Source organism: Rhinolophus sinicus, linkage group LG01 (genome assembly GCF_036562045.2).
Source record: "Rhinolophus sinicus isolate RSC01 linkage group LG01, ASM3656204v1, whole genome shotgun sequence".
NCBI lineage: Eukaryota > Metazoa > Chordata > Mammalia > Chiroptera > Rhinolophidae > Rhinolophus > Rhinolophus sinicus.
Window position 1 is genome coordinate 119,327,573 of NC_133751.1, and position 21,367 is coordinate 119,348,939.

General features: G+C 44.4%; 1 non-coding gene across 1 annotated transcript; it reads left to right on the forward strand.

The window, feature by feature from the left end:
• The first annotated feature begins 2,430 nt into the window (after positions 1-2,430).
• LOC141568162 (U6 spliceosomal RNA) lies at positions 2,431-2,537 on the forward strand. The gene has a single exon (XR_012491203.1). It is a non-coding gene; the product is annotated as a U6 spliceosomal RNA (small nuclear RNA).
• The last annotated feature ends 18,830 nt before the right edge of the window (positions 2,538-21,367 follow it).

The following is a 21,367-nucleotide window of genomic DNA, read 5'->3' on the forward strand; positions in this document are numbered from 1 at the left end:
CCCAGTTAGGTGTCTATCGGTTCCCGTGCTTGCCAGAGACCTTGTAAAATCCTTCAGCCCAGTCCTCAGGCCCAGGCACGGTGAGTGCCATGCCCTCAGCCTCCCATTGGAACCAATGGAGAACCAGGACTGGACTCAACTGGCAGAACCAGTCTGGGTCTGAGTTCTTGCCACAATTCAGAATCACCCGGAGGGCTTGTTAAAACACAGACTGCTGGGCCCCACCCCAGAATGTCTGACCTAGTGGGTGGGTTGGGGGTGGGGGCAAGGCCTCACCTTGTGTAGTTCTAATAAGGTGCTGCTACTGTGGAGGATCTGGGGGCCCTGCTTTGAGAATCACTGAGCTAAGGCAAAGGGGAGCTGGCCCAGCCCAGCCAGGTCAACCCTTGTCTGCTGGGGCCTTCCCTCCATGGCCCCCACCTGCCTTCTCCCCAGTTAAGGGTCCCAGAAGCCAGGTTCTCCCTCCACAGCCCTGGGCTCTGGAGAAGGGCCTGACACAGGAATGGAGGACCTGGCCTTGTTGGGGGTCCCTTTACAGAACCCCACAATGCTTTCTAGGTTACTGGGGCCGGCAGCATCTCCTGTGACCTGGAAGGGAGTGCCTGGCATTAAAATCAGAAAGAACTGTCAGGTTGGGAAGTCCACACCCACCTTGTGCCTTCTAAGATTTCAGTGTATGGTAAGGCTGGGGATATGCTGCTTGTTTGCTTTCTTGGTAAGAATAGAAAGTCTTGAATCAGTGGAATTTAGTGCAACGTGTCTTGTCAGCAAGATAGCTGGAGAAGCAGAAATGACTTAGGAATAATAAGGAGGAAGTGACTGTCCGTTCCAGTCATTTTATGGTCCTCAGAAGACCTGGGACACAGCTAGGAGTCGGGATGGAGTTTGTGCTGAGGACCAGGCATGAGGTCTATGAGCTGGTCACAGGGGCTAGCCCTCTGCTTTCCAGGATGCTGGAGTCTCCTAGGTACCCCCATGGTGCCCAGGGCTAGGGACAGAGTGGGGTATGGCAGCATCCATTCTCCCTTAGTGCAGCCCCAGCCCCTGGTGAGATAGTAAGAGGCAGTTAACTCAGCAGGAATAAATATCTGGAAGGGAGGAGGATTCCCAGTGTCATGTGGGTCATGCAGGGGCAGAGGTGGGGGTGCAATAACAGGATAGGGCCCCAAGGGGTTAACACTGGAACCAGCATGGAGAGAGTGGTAGCTCCTGGGACAGCACAGAACTTGCCCTATTCCTTGACTTCTCTGCCTTTTCTCCAGACAGTGTGACAGATTCAATACCTGTCTGTCTCCCACACCTATTTCTAGACCTGGCCAACGTTGGGGAAAGAGGAACAGCGTAAAGAAAGGGAGGAAGTGGCCCCCACTCCACCCCTCCTACCACTCTTGTCTGATGAGAAGGCCCTATTCCTTGCTCTTAGAGAGTTCCTGATTAATGAATCAACAAGGATTAGATCTATTGGTCAGTCAACAAGCACTCTCCCACCGCTGGACCTTTGTACTTGCTGCTTCCTCTGCGGGAAATATACTTCCTCAAGACATTCACACCTAAGACTCACCAACTCCTTTGAGGTCTGGGCTCAGCTGTCATCTTATCACACACACACACACACACACACACACACACACACACACACACGTCCCCTCTGCATCTATAGTATAAGTTCCAAGAGGCCAAGGACTTTGCCTTGTTCACTAGTGTGTATGACAAAGCCAGGCATTTAGTAGGTGCTCAATAAATACTCACTGAATACATGAATCAGTTGATTGAATACGTACTATGTACCCACCACTGTCCTGGTTAATGAGGGACAAAGAAGAAAAAGGCATATTATCTGTCAGTGGTAAAATGCTTGAATTTTAAAGTCAAAATCTGCCTCCCCTTCATTTCTGCTCCCTCCCTGGCCTCCCCACCCAATTCAGGCCCATATCCTCCAGCTCTTTATTCCCTCACACCCCTGGTCCCCTGTATCCTCTCCTCTCCCCTGCTCTAGATTGCATCTTCTCTAAAGTGGATTCGTGTACAACAGCCTCCTGCCTGGTCTCCTTACCTCCATTCTTACCTCCTCTGTCTTTTCATAGCTTCCCACCCCCTTTCCCAAGGCTCATCAGGGTGGAGTTACCTGGCCCCTGACTGTCCATCATACCCTCAGGTCCAGCCACCACGCTTGCCAGCGTGGACCCTGGGCAGGAAGTTCCATCCAGTCTCAGGGCTTCTGCACTCAGCATTCTCTCTGGGTGGCAGGCCTTTCCCTGATGTCTGCAGGACAAGCTGTCACCTCTTTACGGAACTCCCTCGACTTCCCCAGCCAGGGTAGCATTCACACACACTTGCCCCTATTACCTTTGCATTTTCTTGATCATTAGCTGAACTTCCCTCTTTGTCTGTTTCCGGATTTTCTGTTTCCCTCTCTAAAATGCTATACACCTGCTCTCTTTGGCAGCACATATATTAAAATTGGAACGATACAGAGAAGATTAGCATGGCCCCTGCGCAAGGATGACACGCAAATTCGTAAAGCGTTCCATATTTTTTTATATATAAAAAAATACTATACGTTCCCTGAGAGCTGAGACTTTCTCTCACAGCTGTACACCCAGTCCCAAGAGTAGGGAACCGTCAATGAAGTTTATTGAGTGACCAACTGAGGCTTCAGATGCATTCTGGGCAAATGACTTCCCCTGTGTGCTTCGGTGGTTTTCTCTCAGGTGGGGAAACACGTCCCTCTTGGTTTTGTGAGGGTCTCATTAGCAGTGTGTGTGAGGTGCTCAGTAACCTATGATCTTGACCATCCAGTGTCCTTGTCCCCAGGGAAACTTAGATGGGAGAGGCAGCTCCATCTCTGCCGTCAGGGAGCTTTAGTCTGAAGAGAGAGATCCCTGCCCTGGAGTTTTCTCTTTTGAGGATTTGGGGTTGAGGGGCAGGGGCTCCTGGTCCAAGGGGCAAGGTGGGGCAGGCACACTCAGAAGACCCAGGAGCAATAATAGGGAGTGTGCTAGGAGCCCTGCTCGAAGTTCACTGTGCAGTCTCAGTGCCGCTGACTAACCCTGCCTGCTCCTGTGCCTGGACTTCTGACCTCTCCGACTGCGGCCTGCACTGTGGCCCTGTGGCCTCTCCCCTCCCCCACCCCCTTCTCTCTTGTGCCCTGCCTTCGCCCACCAGGTCTGCCTCTACTCCCAGCCTATTCTTCAGGCTTTCCTGATTCCAGGCAGTTCCATTTGCGTCCACACCAGGCCTCCTCCTGCCCTTTGCCTTCTGCCTTGAGCTCCAGCCCTGCATTCCGACCTCCACGCAGAAGAGCCCTATTGCGACACAGACCTTGTTTACAACATTCTAGTGTAGCTGGGGGCCAAGGGGCTTTCCCTGCCCTGCTCTGTGGCTTGCCTCTGTCTTGCCTTCCCTGTGGACGGGACTCAGGTGTGACATTTACCCTGTGTCTGCCTCAGCCAGCTCAGAGCACCAGCTTCTGTAGAGGGAGGTGGGGAGGAGCACTGGCTGCAGCTGGAGCAGTGAATGAATAAAGCAAGAACATGGGATCTTTTCTGCAAGTCTCTATACATCAAAACTCCCTCCAATGTTTTTTGAAAATGATACAGATGGGGCCTCTGAGGGTGGCCTTTCTGTGGGGTCTCCATTTTCTAGTTATCTGTCCTTGAGACAGGAGCTCTCCAGGGCACCAGGGCCCAGATTTCTAGGTGGACCGTGTACCTGTATGGGGAACACTCTGAGCACTTTCTTTGCAGGCTGGGACACTGGACTTGTCAGCACACTGAGACACCCAGCCTCTTGGGGGTGTTTCCCCCACTTACCCAAACACACCCAGGGCCAGCAGAGCAAGAGCCCATCCCTCGCTGAAATGGGTCTGTGTTCTTCCCTAATCAGGTCACCCCACCAGAATCAAAGAGCCCAGGAAATAAAATTAAGCACCAGGAATTGGTGGGGAGCACAGAAGCATGACAGGAGAATTTAAAAGGAATAGACAGGGCTTTTCCTGAACTCTGGGGAAGCCCAGGAAATACCCCACCACCCAGTTTATTCGATTTGATGGACAAGGAGAGCAGGCTGGGTCGGAGGAGTGGTAGGGAGAGTGGGGTCGCTAGGGAATTCACTGCAGGGAAGATGGTCTCCCCAGGAGGATGCGGCAGCCCCCAGGCCTTCAGTCAGTGGGATCTGGGAGTCTGTATGCTGGCTGCTTACCATCCTCAGTCTGTAGACATGTTTTGTTTTCGTCCACAAAGTGTTTTTAATTAAAAGCAAAAAATGTTGTCAATTCAAAAATTGGGAGGTTTTACACTAAATTCTGGATTCTCTGGAAAATGAGACAGTTTGGAACCTAGAAGGTCGCGTGTCTGCAGGGGAACAATGGCCACTTTGTTTGGCTGCCCCTTGGACATACTGTGTTCTGTGGGGTCCCCCAGTCTTATCCCTGGCTCTGTGCACTCTTCTGTGTTGCCGCCTGGCCCTCGGCAGGATTTCAGTTTGTAAGCCCAGGTCTGTATTGTGCTAGTAAAGGAAGACAGCCATCATTTCAGTGTCTGCATGTTTCCACCCTAACACCACTACCCTCCCCAGCCTGACCCGGCTTTTGTTCCCCATAACTCTGGCCTGCAGGAGACCCACCCCAGTCTCTCCTGCCCAGACTCATGACGGTTCTGCTGCAGCTCTCATGCCTGTGGCAATGACCTCTCACTTCTGGGTTCACGTTCCCCAGAGAGAATCTCTTTAGTCCAGGAGAGCCAGCCTGCTCAGTTTAAAAGGGAACCAAACAGCCGAAGTGCTGGTTACTTTGAGGCTAGGAGTGCAACCCAGTCCAGAGGAGCTGTGATGAAGGGCTGGGGGCAGGGTCACGTGGTATAAAACATGGCCTCCTGGGCAGCAGACACTAAGGGCAAGAAAGGGATGTCAGTAAGACAGGGGTTGTGCGCCCAGCAGAGAGCCCTCTGCCCTGAAGTGCGCCCAGGTGTACTGACCAGCCATGTCTCCCTGACTCAACTCTTTGCAAGCTTCCAAACTGACTACCTGCTTTTCAGCTGGCATCACCTTGCTGAGGGTGAAGGGACCCTTTCTCCTCTCATCCATCTCTGCACTGAATGTCATTCGGTCTCTGACCTCAGGAACTGATTTTATTAGTAGTACATTCCAAGAATTCTAAATGCACCATTCTCCAACTCCTACGTATTATTTTCTGGATACTTATATGATTCTCAAACTTTTCCAGCAAGAGACCCACCCCCATCCATCTTTTTGTTTTTTGGGACCCCGATTCAGGACCCTGTCCTCCATTCTTCTCTAAACATAGCACTTGTGGGCAGGATCTCTGCATTCAAGATCCTTCTGGGCTTTATTTCCTTTTTTTCATTCCCCCATTGGTACCCCTCTAATGTGTTTGATATGTTCATTACTATGAGTGTATCCATGTGTGTTTGCTTTCCTAAGTGGCATCGTGCTATAAATCTGGTTGTTTTCTCCTTTTCTACCCAGCCGAATGATTTAAGACCATCCCTGTTGATGTACATATAGATCTAATTTAGTGTTTTACAAATGATAGTGTGGATTTAAAAGAAAAAAAGTTTCTATGGAAAATAACCTCACAGGGTGATCTGATCATAAATTCCTAACTGGACAGGTCATGGTGGGTAGTTGTGCCCCAGGTGTATAACTTCTTTAGTGAAAGGTTTATCTTTGCCTTAAGCAAGCCCTGCCCATTGTTTCTGTACATCTAGGTTAACACATTTTTAAAATAATCTGTAACCGCCCTCCAGAGAGCACAGAATCTTAACTGTCCTGTAATCTGATCCCCACAGTTGCTTTCTCCCACCTCCACGTAATCTTCCTTATGGTTCCTCCTTAATTTCTATGCATAAAAGAAACTGCAAAACTGTTACTCTCTGGAACATGTGAGATCTTGCTCCCTGGCATACATCATCAGTTTGGCTCAAATACACTCTTATGGGTCCCAGCAAGAAAAGTTTGAAGGTCTGTATCATTGCTTCTGGCTGCTCTGGTATTCGTCCATGCATTTAATTTGTTTACCTTAGTGATGAGCAGTCAGTCACTTCAGAGCCCCTCCACCAAGCCTATCTTGGTCTGTGCTCTGTCCTGTGGGGAATTACCTGTATGCTCTGGAAGCCTCTGAGTATACCACCAAGCAGGTCGAGCCAGAGATCACAAAGGACAAAGGCTCATAGACCAAATTAATACGCCTGAACAGACGGCTGATTACATCCACTTAAAGCACAGTGAGAAGACAGGGAGAGGTGGAGCAGGTTCACACACCTAGGACAGGGCGCAAGAGTGTTGGAAGGCATATACGACCTGCATCCTGGGTAGGCAATGCTCACATGTCCTCTCGTTTTCTCTCTCTCTCTCTCTCTCTCTTGCTGACATTAGCCTTTTCCACTGAAGGTGCTACCATGCGAAAGGTATGGATACTTGCCGCAGGAAACCAAACACCAGAGGCGAGGTTGGTGGGAAAAAAAGCAGGTTTTATTCCAAAATGCCAGCATTAAGGGAAGACAGTGGACTCCTGTCACTAAGACTGCCTTCTCTCTCTTAATACCAGACACGCAAGCAGGGGCAGAACAAAGGAAGGAGAAGTTGGCCAGGCAACTTCAGGAAAAGATGCTTCATAAAGGCTGGTCTGCCCCAGGGTCAGGAGTGAACCCCATACTGATGCAAAAACCCCTCCCAAGGTACAAGGCCAAGTGTGCACACTGGTCTGAAGTAAACAGAACCAAAGGAACTGGTATGCATAGTAAATGCACAGTAAACAGAGTCATCAAGTTTTGGTGGGAGGAGAGGGAAACAAAGAAGGGAAAAAAAAACTTTCAAAAAGTCCCAAGCCAAACCACTGTCAAATTGAATTACATCAGAGGTCCAAATTGCAAAAATAGAAGATATAGGGTCACCGTTACAAAGGTAAGTTGTAAGGGCTACTGATGGGGAAACTGACCTTAAAATGGTTCCCTGCCACATGGAACTGAGCTAAAATGGTGGCCCCAGCGGAGAGAGAAGTCCCCAGCCTAAGCCCCAGCCCCCTGGCACATAACCCCCTCCAAGCCACACCTTGAGCCAATCACCAGATGACACCTACCCCTGCCCCGACTCAAGGAAGTCCCCAACCCATAAAAACCTGCTCAAAACCTTGCTAGGGGCTCAGTCTTTTGGGAAGGATCCCACTGAGCCTGCCAGCATAATAAAGCTGTGTTCTCCATAATTTCTGCATTCCGCTTGAGTTTCTCGGTCCTTGCCGTTTTTCTGCAACACTACAGTTGAGGTTTGAGCAAGGGGCCCAGCCAACAAAAGGTGCCCCAGGACAAACACACTTGCTCTCTTAGAGTTAAAGGACCAGTAGGCCTGGCCACAGCTGTAACTCACCAATTAGTCTGATGAGCAGCTCTGGACTTGATCTGCCAGGAGACCTCTGGGGCAGAATGGTTGTCACCAATGGATAGGAGCATGAAGATCACGAACATAGGTGTGTCATGTGCTTTGTATATATGTAGTGTTTTATAGTCTGTGCCTCATGAAAATGTAATGCATCAGGAATAGTTAGCACCTTTGGGTCATTTAATCCCTTTCTATCTCTATTCACACAGCATGTTCTCTTGCTCTATCTGATATGTCTATCTATACTTAACATACCTTCTGCTTTCCTACTTTCCTTCTGTCTGACAGAATTGAATGTTCTCAAACCACCTAGTAAATGTGCATTACCTGTTCCCAAGATGCTGGGTCATGAGGCCTGGTGTATACTTGAATTTGTTTTGTATGCCTGTTGCACCTCAGATTGTTTCCTCAGCATACACCAGCACCAGCAGTTATCAGTTTCCGTCTCCACGCATCCTTGCCAATGTTTGATTTCATCTTCCTTGCTAACATTTGCTATTTTGATGGGTATTGTTAAAGGAAAAAAACCCACAGACCCAAAATGGGATCACTTGTGCTAAAAGTCCTAACTGCAGTTTCAGCCTATCCCAGAAACATTTTCTTTTTTGAATTTTTATAAGAGTTTGTTTGAGCCAAACTGCCAATATATGCCAAGGAGCAAGATCTCAAATGCTTTGGTAAATAACAGCTTGCAGTTTGTTTTATGCATTTGGAATTAAGGAGAGAACATAAGGAAGATTATGTGAAGGTGAGAGAAAGCAAGGTGGGGATTGGATCACAGGATAGTTGACAAGGTTATATGCTCTCTTGAGGGAGATTATACTTATTTCAAAGGTGTGTTAACCTATATGCCCAGAAACAACTGACAGGACTTGCTTAAAGCAAAGATACACCTTTTACTAAAAAGTTATATGCCTGGGGCGTAACTACCCACCATGACCTGCCCAGTTGGGAATATATGACCAGGTCACCCTGTGAGGTTACTTTCCATAGAACCCCTTATCATCCACAGTTCTTCTTTTTAGTGATAAATCAATCTGAAGGATACACTGACGACCAACCTTTTGGTTCGATGGTGTGATCTCACAGTTCTAGGAAGGATAGTTCCCAGAAAGTCTCTGTCAACTTCACCTTGTTGACCATTGTGGATAGGGCAATAATACTACACCATGGGATCTGAATTGAGGCCTAACCCTGTAAAACAAAGCACCCGACCGCAGTAAGTGCTCAGTCTTTGGGAATAATCCCCCTGAGCCCACCGGTGTAATAAAGCTGTGTTCTCCCTGATCTCTGCATGCCGTTTGAGTCTCTCCGTCCTCGTCAATTTTCCCCAACACTGTGGTAGTTTTGTTTCTTTTTCTTTTCCCGAATAAACCGCTCTTTTGGTGGATTGTCTGGAGAGTTATTTTGGCTGGTCGACATTGGCATCTAGCATAACATCTAGTAAGCCATGAAAAGAGTATTGTGGGGGCAGAGCCCCAGAAAGTAGTTTCCAGGCTCTCGGCCTCACATAGACAGGTGCTGGCTCAGGTAGTAAATGGCCAACTGTGATTGCATGGCCATCAGCTGTGGCTAGTTGGCCGTCAGCTGTAACCAGTGAGCCATTGGCCACAATATAACTGCTGTGGCTATGCTAGGAGAGAGAGAAGAGAAAGAATGGGGGCTAGCAAGAAGATGGCGGCTGGGCTGGCAAGTGTGGATGGCGGTTTGCGGACAGTGTGGATCCAGCCTCCAGTGAGAGTATAGTGCCGCCAGAGAGAATATAGTGGTATGACTCCCCTGCCTATGGCTCCGTGGGTGTTCCTTTTTGGCCTCACCATATCCTGCGTTCTTATATGGGGAGCGGGAGCAGAGACCCTGCAGGCCACCCCGCACGACAAATGGTGCAGCGAGCGGGGTCTCCCGCACGACAAATGGTGCAGCGAGCAGGGTATGGTGCTGGCCAAAGCTCTCCAAAGAGTGGTGGAGCAGTTTGTGCGTATGAACACCCAGTCTGAGGAAGACCAGGAGGAGCAGCTGCCGGAGAGCTGGACCCCCATGGAGGGGTGGGAGGACGTGGACGGTTCTCCCACCAGCACAGGAAAAGCCATGCAGCTGCTGGAGAGATGGAGCCCCGTGGAGAGGTGGAAAGATGTGGACGGTTCCCCAACCAGCACAGGCCGGAGAAAGCAAAGGTCGTTGCAGCCCTGTGGGCCGGGGAAGTTCCTGCTCAGGCAGCCCGGATGCAGGACTTATAGTCCCAGGAGGTAACGCTTGCTGAGTCCTCTGTGGGAGATGCGGGTGAGGTCACGGTCGTCCCTCACCCCCAGGACAGCCCTGGCGAATGACTATGGACTATGGGGAATTGCCTTCCATCCCTAATTTAATGGACCGCTTGACTGTTTGTTTAGGAACTGTTGTTATTGGAACTGGGGGATATTTGCTTTTGTGTCTTGACTGGCCGCAGAGACCCCGCAGGCCGTCCCGCACGACAAGTATTAACAGTTATTTTATACATGTTCAGTAATCATAAACAGTTGGACTATATAGAAAAAGTCAATGAACACGTATCACTGTTATGACTAATATCATTAGCAGACAGGTAAAGACAAAGTGGATTTTGAGTTCAATATTAATCCATAGGTGTACAGGCCTTAATGTCTTGGGATAGCTGTCTACTTGTGCTGTAGGCAGCTTCTTGTCTTCCAGGAGTCTTTGCTGTCCATTGTAGGCAGGGGCCAGTGTCGCAGACAGGGAGAGATGTCCATTAGTGGTTAGGGGCCTGAGAAGTTCCCTTCCAGGGAGGTTGGAGAGTGTTTTTTATTTGACGTCCTTTCCCATAAACGAAATCTCCAGGTGGCAGTCAATGATCTTTAAAGCCTTCATCTTAGAAACATAATCTTCATCAACTAGTCTGGAATTCTCTGGTCAAGTACAAGTAAGGTTTTCTGTCACCTGGGCCCTCTCTATCTTCCATAGAAAGAAGAGACAATCTGCATGATACAAACCCTTCCTCTCTGTCCTCCCCCTTCTCCCTGAAAATGTCCAGGAGCCCAAGAATAATCCTTTCTTTACTTTTGTTAATAGCTCTCTTACAACACTCTTCTTCCTATAAAAACCTTCCGTTTTGTACAATCCCTCAGAGCACCTAGTAGTTGCTAGATGGAATGCTGCCTGATTCATGAACCACTTAAATCCAATTAGATCTTCAAATTTACTAGGTTGAATTTTGTTTTATAACACATTAAAACAGGACATTTTTATAACTTCAAAAATTGTCAGAATCCTATGCGAGAGTTTCTTGATTGGAAAAAAAAAATACATGTTTACATGTGGATTCCTAGACTCTCTGCAAAATCCTCCTCCAGTTCTGCCTCTGGTAAACTGGGAACCACTGGTCTTAACTACTGACTCTGATTATCAGAGAAGCCATTGTTCTCCATCTTTATCAGCCTGAAAACCTGCTAGTGTGTGCTGCAGGATGTGGGGTGACAAATACATGGTAGGGGCTGACGACACCCAAACTCCAACTTCCAAACTCTGAATATAAAGTTTGATATAGGTGTAGATTATACATTTACATATTTATTTGTAGGTATAAAGAGGTCTTTCCTAATCATGACATAGGATGTCCCAAACTTCTTTTTTTAAACTTTAAAAAATTTATTTTAAGTGTGTTTTTCCAGGACCCATCAGCTCCAAGTCAAGCAGTTGTTTCAATCTAGTTGTAGAGGGCGCAGTTCACAGTGGCCCATGTGCGGATGGAATCGTCAACCTTGTTAAGAGCACTGCACTGTAACCAATTGAGCTAACCAGCCACCCCCCACCCCGACCAAACTTCTTTTTTTTCAAACTTTCTTTCAGAAATGTCTTGCTTTGACTCAGGTGTGCCTCTCTCCTAGAAGTTGGTTATACTCTATGGTAAAACAAACAACTGTATTATGGCCATAGAGCTGCCAACCTGAAGGATTCTATGGTACACGAGGGAAAGAAGAAAGTTTCCATCATTTTGAGACTCATCTCAAAAATGTGAAGGGGTTCATGTTGAAGGGATCCAGAATATGCCATGGGAACATAAAAATTATTTTGAGCTGAAGGCATTTGAAAATAATTTTTTTTCTTGAATTCCCTTCTCTGACTAAAAGCAGAGCCTCCCGAAAGAACTTGTAGGGGAGGAAAATCTGTTTTTCTCTATTCATCTTTGGTTCTTTAGCTGGGGCCCTATAATCTGACAGAACATAGATTAATCAGAGAAAAACAAACACATTTATTAGCACGTGCATCACACATACACAAGGGAGCACTCAGTGATGAGTAACTCAAAGGGGACGTTAGAACTTGGCCTTATACAGCATCTTAACAAAAGAACAACACATTTTTAGAAAAGTGATAAGACAAAGGAAGAAGACTTTGAATTTCTAGGGTGCCAAACTGTGGGAAGGTGAACATGTGGGGGAAATTAATGGAAGGTAAGGGATAGTGAGTCAGGTTTGTGATATAGATTCCTCTGGTGTCTTCTCTGGGCGGATAAGGGTCTAGAGTTGTCTCATGTGATTAAACATTGTCCTTCCTGGTAGAGAGGGGAGGGGGACACCTCTACAAATTTATGTCCTGCTGTTAGGTAAATAGGGAAAGGGCAGAGAGCTTTTCTTTTTTTTTTTTTTTTACCCCTTCTTCCATCTCCCCCCAACCCACTCTAATTCAAGCCATTGTTTCTCAGTCTAGTTGTGTAGGGCACAGCTCTCTGGCCCATGCTGGTATTATGAGCCTTGTGCTCCCCCCGGCTGAGGCAGTCATTCACTGGTCATCGGTTGGCCGCTCACAGCAGCTCATGGCAGTTCTTGCCAGCTGCCAGCTGCTCACGCTGGCTGCAGGCCACTCACACTGGCTGCCGGCCACTCATGGCAGTACATGGTAGCCTATGGAAGCACAGCAGCCCATAGCAGCAAACAGCAGCCCATGCCGGCTTCCGGCTGCTCACTGCAGCCCAGCTCCAGGGAGAGCTGTTGTTCACAATCTTAGCTGTAGAGGGCGCAGCTCGCTGGGCCATGTAGGAATTGAACCAGAGACCTTGGTGTTAGGAGCACAGTGCTCCGACTACCTGAGTCACCAGGCCGGCCCCTAGAGCTTTTCTTGGATCATCTTTTTCTTAGTTGCCTTCAGCTCAAAATAATTGTTGTGCCAAAATGGCATATTTTGGGCTTGGCATATTCTTCTACCTTGGCATATTGTGCTACCCCAGTGGCAACCAGGGAAGATGGACTCTATCACCAGAGACTAGAAGACCCCATGGCATCACACTTAAACAGACATCACAAGACTATCATATCACCCATCCGTTCTCCTAAAAGCCCATTTATTTTTCCAAAAGTCATTAGTTCATGCCTTTCCCCACCCTTTCCTTTATTAAGATGGTATATAAGCCCCTGATGCCAACCACTTCCTTGAGTCACATTTCTTCCTGCACTCCTGTTTGTACACGATTAAAATCTGTCTATTCTCTTGCTTATATGTCTTTTGTCAGTTTAATTTGCAGACCCCTAATTACTTAACCTAAGAGGGTAGAGAAAAAGCTTTTTCCTCCCCAACAATAACTTCCCATCTCCTTTCTTGTACAATCTGCTTCTTGGTGACTTTCTTTCCCCAGATCAGTGGTTCCTAATCTTGGCTTGTCTATGAGTGGAAGTTCAGATGTAATGGTCCGGGCTAGCCAGTTGAAACTATCGTAGACTCTAGCGTTGCGGCTGGGGCCAACTCAGGTACCCTCCCCCACATTCTTCAGCTTCCCTTTCTCCAACTTTCCTTCCTTCATTAACTTGGAACTCAACCTGGTGTGAGGAACTAGTTAACATTAAGTTGTAAATGGCCAATTTACTTCCCTCAAGAAAATAAACTTTTAATTTGATGTTACTGGTTTTAGTTACAGATCTCTAATTCAAAGACTATCTGGCAGTGTAGAAAAAGTAAAGTAAAATAACAGCAGACCCGGGCTTCCGGAAAAATGGTGGCGTGAGGTGAGCCTCTGTAAAGCTCCCCTGGAATTTACAAAGAATTGAACAACAAAAACTCCACAAACGACTCCCTGAAATAATAATTAAGATTATGCTAAAATCTTGTATTTTGATAACTAATTTTTGAACATATACTGAGTTCCATCAAATAATTTTTTCTGAGTTAATGTATTAGTTTTGAAATTGAAGGTAAATTCTTCACCTAGAACTGATGCACTAAACCTGTGATTTATATGTAATATTAAGTTTTACAGCAACTATAGAGGAAAATATTTACCTATGCACAAACACTGTGGAATGTGAAGTTTTAAAGATGGAAGAATAACGTGAACTCTGTGGACAACAACAATAAATGTTTGTGATAGTGTGTGAGCTATGTGGTACATCTGTATGAGGATGTAACAGATTTCATTACTGCTTCTAGTAGGAGGCAGTAGCCAAACTTGGTCTCGACCTGGTCACTTTCCTTTTCTGAGTGACAGTCTATGTGCTGTTTCTGTTTCTTCTCTCAGCTTATGCTGTTAGATGCTGTTAGACTTTGGCCTGCGTGCCATGTCTGAATATTGGTCTGGCCCCATTTTTCTAGGACCTTGTTGATCCATGAGATTTCTCAAGGGTTCTGGTGTGTGTACCTCTGTGTGCACCTCTGTGTGCGTGTTTCTGTTTGTGTAGTGAATGGTGATTCTTACATGCTCTTCAGCCTTCATTTTATGCCAGCTAGTGGTTCATTTTGTGCTGAGTAATTAAAAAGCAAGTCTTTGGGGTGAAGGGGTTATCACTTTGTGAGGGGTGTCTAACTATTACATTGTTTTGTACACCTGCAACTAATAAATAAAAAGCAAGTCTTCTTAGCCCTCTTGTATGCATTTAGCCTGAGCATCCTGTCTATGATATTTTCCCAACCCCATGGTGCTTGCTCGTACTGCAGCATTGCAAACCACTTAATTTCTTCCCTTCTTATATAGCAGGTTTTAAAATTGGAATAAAATCAGGGCTACTTTAATGTCACAAACACCACATTGGTATTGAAAAAGACTCACATTTGGGGAAACAATATAGTATAGTGTAGTCTTTAGCAAGGAAATATCTGGTCAGTCATTTCAGGCTACATGGTTTGGTCAGCACAGAGAAAGAAGTAACTGAAATTCTCATTTTTAAAACCTGGACCACTAAAATCTCTCAGCCATGGACATGTTGTTTTCTGCAAGTATGATCTGATAGATTCAGAATGTGGAAAATAGTCAGGTCAGTTGATTCCCTGAGTAAGTTTTCTATTTCCTATCTTATATTGATATGGTGTGAGGGAAAATGATGGTATAACTTTAGCACTAAGTGGAGAACAGGTATTTCTTTGACAGTGGCTTATCAGCACTTAACTAAGTGGCATCCCTGCCAAAGGAAAGAGCCAGGAGTAAGAGCCCAGCGCTGAATGAAGTCTGTATCGTAGAACCTCTGGAGCTGGCACGCACACCACAGACTGGATCAGCACTCCTTCTGGCTGGACAGTTCCAGCAGCTAAGAGAATATGTTTGCCTCTCAGTTTCTTCAAACCTTGATACAACATAAGCTTATTGCACAACCAAAAGGGAAATGAAAGTCAAAAGGCATCTTTGATTCCCCCTCCACTCAGTAACAATCTCACATGACCCCCATTTACATTAATTTTAAAATCAACCTTTTCTCTTGAAGTCAGTGATCATGATGGTAGCAAGATGAAATGACCAGGGCTTCCTTTTGGGGCCATTTCCAGTCACATAGAGTTGGGTTGGATAAGTACAGAGAAATATGGCTATCCCATCCACTAGGCAACAAAACATTTGCATAGTCAGGCTCAAGTTGGAAAAATACAGAGAGATTAGCCATCCAATGAATCCTTTTGGCACTGCTGGCATTCGTCAAAGTAATAGACATAGTCTCTGGTTTTGGAATGTTTCCAGATTTTAAACCTTAATTTGAGTCCCATTTTAGGGCTTCCAGAGCTGGTCTTGAAAAAGAAAACAGGGATGTGTTCTTTCTGAATTCCTTTTTCATCCCCTGTGCTATATAGACTGAATGTGTCACTCCAAATTCATATTTTGAAGACTGACTCCCCATTGTGAATGTATTTGAAGTGTGGGACCTTTGAATATTTATAATAATGAGCATTTATTAAACACACAGATAGGAGACATTATACAAAGTACTGGGAATATGCCCTGCCCATGTGGATCTTATAACCTACCTGGGAAAACAGTATCAATTTAGTACTGGCTGCCACTGTAAAAGAGATACTGCTCTGAAATTAGTAAGATTTGTTATATTTCAGACCAACAACAGTGGAATTAAATTAGAAGCCAATGACAGAAAGATCTCTCGAATTTCCTCACATACTTGAAACCAATTAAAACATGTATATGTAACTCAAGAGTTAAGATAGAGCCAAATGATTAAAAAGTATTTTGAGCTGAGTGAAAATGAAAAAAATATTTCAAGATTATTGGGATCTCCCCCGTTGAGTACTTAGCATAAAGCTTAATGATTATATTAGAAAAGATTTCAAATCAACATCAGCTTCCTTAAAAAGAAGAGCGAAGAATACTAAAAGTATACAGAATAAAGGAAATAAAAAATATCAGTGTGGAAATTAACAAATTGAAAACAAGCAAGAAAATTACCCCCAAAAATATCTGTTTTTTGAGAACTGCATATTATTTATAAACATCTATTCAGGCTGATGAGAAAATAAAAGAGGACATAAAAACCAGCATATCAGGAATAAGAGAAGTAACATAACAGCTTCTACAGATATTAAAAAAATAAACTTATGAACACACTATTCCAACAGATTTGATAACCAAAGTGAAATGGACAAATTCCTCAAAAGACTACCTAATTTCACTAAATAGCAAACAGAATAGTCCTGCATTTATTAAAGAAATTGAATTTCTAGTTTAAAACATTCCCTCAAAGAAAACTATGTCTAGATGTCTTCACTGGTGAATTCTACCAAATATTGGAGAAGAAATTATGCCAATTCTCTGTAAATAAAGAGAAACTTGGAAAAGATGGGACTACTTCTTGGCTTATATTATGAGGCCAACATTACCCAGATTCTAAAACCAAAGACATTTTTAAAAAGCTGCAGACCAGCACCCCTCATTACTATAAGTGGGGAAATTCTTAACACAAATTTAGCAAATCAAATCCACCAATATCTAAAAAGTCTAGAACATGCACAAGTGGTGTTCATCCTAGGAATACCAGGTTGGTTTAATCTTTAAAAATCAATCAATATAATTAGACTTATAGATTAAATGAAAAAAAAAATCTGAGCAAATACACAAAAATCATTTGCCGGGGCCGGCCCGGTGGCTCAGGCGGTTGGAATTCCGTGCTCCTAACACCAAGGGCTGCCAGTTCGATTCCAACATGGGCCAGTGAGCTCACAACCACAAGGTTGCTGGTTCCATTCCTCGACTCCCGCAAGGGATGATGGGCTGCGTACGCCCCCTGCAACTAACAATGGCAACTGGACCTAGAGCTGAGCTGCGCCCTCCACAACTAAGACTGAAAGGACAACAACTTGACTTGGAAAAAAGTCCTGGAAGTACACACTGTTCCCCAATAAAGTCCTGTTCCCCTTCTCCAATAAAATCTTTTTAAAAAAAGTCATTTGCCAAAACCCCATGTCTATTTCTAATAAAAACCTTTAGTAAATTGATTGGATATGGTAAGAATACAAGACCTTGGCTGTTCTTTCCCCAGGCATTTCTCAGGGTTGTAGGTGCAGCAGCAAGTCCTGTGTGACTAGCTCTCAGCTGAATGACAAAGTGATCTTAGAACCCGTGAAGGAGAAACAGCATGGCCAAAAACAGAGCCATCCATGAGTGGACATGTCCTTAGGACCGAACTGCCCTCCCCAAAAAAGGAGAAAGCCGTATTGGTATCCTGGGGGGGGCTGCTGTCCGGTTCTAAGGCTTGGGCTGGAGCAGGTCCAGGGGTGCACATGGGAATCCTGGTCGATGGGATTCTGGCATGGCCCTGCCTGGACATGCAGGGCCCCAGGCCGAGGGCCACCAAGACCTTGTGCTCTCCGAGATGCGGAGAGGCTGCTGTGCTAGGGCTGACTCCACTGGCATGACCTAGGCCCTGCCAGAGCCCTGGCCTAGGCAAAACTCCTAACCCCCCAACCCTGCCCTGGCCCACCACAGCCCCATCTGCACCCTGGACACTCCACCCACCACCCAGAGCCACGCTGAACAAGCTCTGTGGCTGCTGAGCAGATGTGCCCTGGTACCAGGAGCCAGGAGCCCCATGGGAGAACCTCTGCCACAGCTCCCTGACGAAGCTGGGCTTCATGAGGAACAGCACACAATTTGGGGATCAGCTGACCTCCATGCTGAAACAGACAGCAAATACCTTCGGCTCTCCAGACCTCTCCAACTCACAGTCAGAGGCTCCATCTCAAGGAATCCAGAAAGTAATATTGGTCTTCCCCCCAACCCAGCGTCTCCTCCAAGGTTGCACCTCCAAATCTGCTGCAGACAGATGGGCAGATCCTGTGGCCTCCTCCATCCAAGAATCAGCACTCAAGGCTGTGAGGTGAGGGGTCTGTGGCTCAGGGAAATGACCCCTGCAAGTGGCTCAATTTTTCAAAAGACTAATACAAATACAACTTCGATTATCAAAATCACGCAAATAAACAAAAACATGCTATTCCGTCAATCACATTGTTTTTCATAAAATAAATGGATATTAAATATTGAAATAGTAAAACAATTATAGCCCAGACACTAAGATGTAAATAAAAACGGAGTCCAGTCCAGTGGTGTTTAAAACACATGAGAGGGTCATATTTATGAACTGCAAGTCCAGCTGTGTTCTATAGGAATTTAGGCAAATACATGAAAGACAGGTTATGAGTAAAGCATTACCACCAAACTGAGGGTGTGGGTTCCTCATTCTAACACTTTGAGCAAACGAATACACTGCAACCACATCTGCTTTCAAAACTCATATTTGCTCCACCTACAAAAGGCAGGTCTTGGACAAAAGAAGCCATCTTTCCCTTCTGTCCTTCATTCATACTGAAGGTCCCATTTCTTAGTCTTTTTATCTTATTTAAAAAAAATCTCAAACTCAAATGCCAAACTATTCTGCTTTTATGCATGCTAGTGTTTCCTTAATTTATTGTCTAGCCAGCCTGATTTTTTAAAACATTTTCTTGTTATATAATTAGTTTCATATTCCTCATTCATCTGATATTTCCATCAGGTACTGTTTCCATGCTCCTAATGTATGTTCTCCCATACTTTAATGCACGTACATATGCTTTATAAATATTTTAAAAATCAATTTTTAAAGTAATTTATTCAGTGCAATTCCACCCTCAGCTTTTTGTTGGAGTCGTGGTGGGGAGAGAAAAAGGGAGAAAGAAAAGACACTGCCTTTGCTCTCAGAAGAGCTCACAACCTTCTCAGACTTCTTCATCAAAAGGAATCCTGTTTCGTTCCCAATATGTTTCCTATTGACCTCACATCTAGCAGACTTTAGAGTTATTTCCTATTTCGGTTTGTGTACTGTGTTCTGACTGTTCCCCACACTAGGTGAGCACTGTGAAAGCGGGAGCCATTTTTGTCTTGGTCAGGGTCATATCCTTAACACAGAACTAGCAGAAGCACTACAACGATTTGTGAAAAAGTAAACGAATGCATAAGTCAGTGGATCAATTGGTGTAAAGAATTTGACATAAGAACATAAAAATCGAGAACGGAGGAAGAAACTTTCATTTCTATTGTTACAGGGAATGTCTTCTGTGTTTTCAAATTATTGCAAATATAATTAATAATGTTTATGTAGCTGTATTCAAAATGATGTTTCTAGGAAAGGTAATGAAAGGAAAACCAAGAGAAAGATACGAATATTTAGTATTGCAGATGTTGGCTAAAGTGGCAAGTTGAACACTAAGAACGTATTTCATTCCATTATGAAGAAATGTTATGTAATATACGTAAACACATATTTATGTCATACATAATATAAATTTTTCAAATCTACTGTATTAGGGTATCATTTACATACGTGATCTAACAATTAAGTTCGTGAACTTGTTTTAACGATGTTGCTAACCTTTTTTCATATCAGGGATTATTCATTATGAATTTCTACCAACTGGACAAGCAGTTAACGAAGTTTACTATTTGGAAGTGCTGAAAAGGCTGCGTGAAAAAGTTACACGACTTGAACTTTTTGCCAACAATTCATGGCTCTTGCATCACCACAATGCACCAGCTCACACCGCACTGTCTGTGAGGGAGTTTTTAGCAAGGGAACAAATAACTGTATTGGAACACCATCTCTACCCACCTGATTTGACCCCCACTGACTTCTTTCTTTACCCAAAGATAAAGGAAATATTGAAAAGAAGACATTTTGGACATCAAGGATAATACGACAACAGCTCTGATGGCCATTCCAGATAAAGATTCCAAAATTGCTTTGAAGGTTGGACTAGGCACTGGCATCAGTGCATAGCTTCCTAAGGGGAGTACTTTGAAGGTGACCATAGTGATATTCAGCAATGAGGTGTGTAGCACTTTTTCTAAAATGAGTTCACGAACTTAATTGTCTTACAGTTAAAGGCACTCGTTTTAAGTGTACAGAATAGTTAGGTGAATATTGACACGTGTACAGTTCTGTAATCACACCACAACCAAGATATAAAATTTGTATTACTCAGGAGGCTCCCTCAGGCCCCTTTGTGATCTATCTCAAGTACTATATTTAGTAATGTTTCTTTTCTATTGTTTCACATCTTGAAAATGTACCAGCATTATGATGTTACACAAAGGAGGCACTAAATAAAAGTGTGTTCTTTGAAGCATTGGGACTCTAAGTTGTAAGTGACACAAGGCACATTTTCATAGTCTCTTTCTCCAGCATCCAGCCCAATGGTGTTGTGGTGGTGGGATGATAATGACGATGGGACAAGTCACTGCTGACACAGGGACCCAGCTTCTCTCTAAGCTGTTTCACTTAATCCCCAGAAGGTGAGAATTTCCCTAAAGAAGTTAGTGTTTTTACATTATACTGTAGTCTCGAGAAGATACCAAATTACATTAAATTAAAAATGCTTATAGCTTTTGAAAAAAAGTTTCCATGAATAAAGATCAGATGCACCTTATTAGTAAGGAGAAAAACCATCATGTTGTGACCCAAAATTGCTGGATCTTGTTTGATAACCTTGATTAAAAATAGCGTGTTGAGTTAGTATTCATTGTGGATATACTTAGTGTATATATTTTTTGAATTTCCCATCTTGCTTAATGAGTTTCTGATCTTTTTCAAATGGGTTTCTGAAAGGTTTTGGAATTTCTTCAGAATGCAAAGCAAAACAAAACAAAGTACTGAAACTCAAACAGGTGTAGAGAATATTATGACACATATGTCCATCTTGCATATCATAAACACTCTGGCAATGTCCAGCCTAAATGAAAAAGAATAAAACACTAACTTTTGCTTTGCTTACCCTAAAGTTTGCCACAGAATTTTTTGACAAAACTGTATTCTTTACCACCCACTTTACTCTACAAAATCATGCCACAGCCTCATTAAATTACTGTGACCTATTAACTGGAAGAAGGTCATAAAATGGAAGATTCACAGTAGGGTAAAGAAAATAAATAAAAATATAAGAATGTTTACTTTTTGGACTGTACACAGTTTTCAGATTGTTAGTTTTAAATAAGCAAGTCAACCTTGCTTTCAAAAAATGATTCTGCTTTGAATCCACTTTTGGTGAGACAGTTATTAACATGAGAACAATGCAGTGAAAATTTGTTACACTGGGGTTTAAGACATTAGTGTTTCATGTCTCCCTCAGAGTGTAGGAGGTTATTTTAAATCCCATGTTTCTACATGGGATGAGTCAAATTTCTGAGTAGCAATCTCTGTGCCTCACCAAACCTCAGGGTCGTTGCTTCTTATTGTGATGCATTAGGTACCAG